Raw genomic sequence first — 1,745 nt, forward strand, 5'->3', positions numbered from 1 at the left:
TTGAAACATCACTAGCCCTGAAGCTGCTGGTAGACATCGCGGTTGGAATTATCAAAGGTTTTGACACCTGAGAGACACCGTACTTTGCGGTTAGAAGCGGGGGGTGGGGTTGGGGGTAGGACCAGGGAGGATGATTCAACCACTCAACCACTAAATGTCACTGAAAACAACAAATCCTACACACTGTGCCTTTAACAGTCAGCTCATTTGCCAGAGAAGTGACATCCAGCTTCTTTTCATTTTATGACAATTTAAACAGAAACAATGATAATGTTGAGAAATAAACAATGGGGGTTGAACAGGTACACAGACAAGGTCAGGAGTCTCATCTGGACTATGATGTTTGCTGAAGACATGGTGATTTGTAGTGAGGAGCAGGTGGAATAGAGTCTGGAGAAATGGAGGTATGCTCTGGAGAAAAGAGGAACAACAGTCAATGGGAAGGAGACAGATGTAGCAGTGCAGCTGCGAGAAATAGATGTGTAAAAAAAGTCAAGTTTAGATACCTCGGGTCGACCATACAGAGGAACAGGAAGTGCATAACAAAGGTAAAGATGAAAGTGTCCTGATGCCTGAAAAGCCTGAATTTTGCCTGAAACTCTCAGACTGAAGAAGTCTCTTGGAGAAGAGACGAAACGTTTCATTAGAGAAGAACCCGTCCAGAAGACCTATACAATTTTTTTTCTTTTTTTAAAGATGAAAGTGCACTGACTTGTGCAGAGGATGAAAAATATGAAGCTACCAGGGAACAGGAAAAAAAGGGAACTTCAAATGAGCTAGTGGTGCATTAAGTCCTAATATTTGTAATCAGCCTTCATCTTCAGCTGACATTTAAAATCTGCCATGAGTACAGGTCAGCTGACACATTTTTTTCATGTGGTTGTTCAGTGGTTGACATATTTGCTACAGTTGTCATTTCTTGAAGCACTAATGGGGCTGCATCTGTATTTTGTTTTCTTTATATGACAGTAAACTATCCCTCTCTCTACCCATGTACAGTTTCTGTCTATCATGACTGTTAACACATTTATTTGTTCTCTCAGTCACTATGCAAGTGTGGGCACAAAATATTTCAATATAATTATAACAATATGGGTTTATGTAAAAAGCAGTTACTACATTGATATTGTGAAGCTGTGGTACATTTGCTTTAGGTTTTAAGATCAGAATCACCATATATTGCATATTTATTAACTGAAACTGAATAGTTATGTACACTGTGGACTGAGTTATTGTCCGAACTGCTTTGTTTGCCAGGTGTACTTGGACATCAACTTTGCCTTTGACCCAGAGGTGGCGTTTCCTGTGATTGTCACTCCCTCCATCTCTTCTCACCCCGAGGAGGAGGAACTTTACCCATCCAGTGCTTTCAGGGACCTCCAGTTAGAATAAGTTTCTTACCATTGCCGACCAACAATCCTGTATCCACAGGCTCAGGTGTTGGTTAACACCCAGCATCAAATCTGACTCAGCAAGGAAACATAGCAAGCATCATTTGTTGCTACAAAATGCCCAATGGCAAAGTGGTTGCCATAATGGCCCTCAGAGGTTCTACTGACCTGTTCTTTGAAAGGGTCAAAAACAAACAAGAAAAAAGCAGACTTAGTCAATCAGAAAGCAATATTTTACCTTTTTTATTTATTTATTTATTTATTTTGTGGTGCAGAGAGGGCTACACTGTATAAACGTATGTACTGTATAACAAAATAACCATTTAGAGAGGTCATTGTAGCTAAGTATATATA

The sequence above is a fragment of the Austrofundulus limnaeus genome, unplaced genomic scaffold (assembly GCF_001266775.1).
Source record: "Austrofundulus limnaeus strain Quisiro unplaced genomic scaffold, Austrofundulus_limnaeus-1.0 Scaffold49, whole genome shotgun sequence".
NCBI lineage: Eukaryota > Metazoa > Chordata > Actinopteri > Cyprinodontiformes > Rivulidae > Austrofundulus > Austrofundulus limnaeus.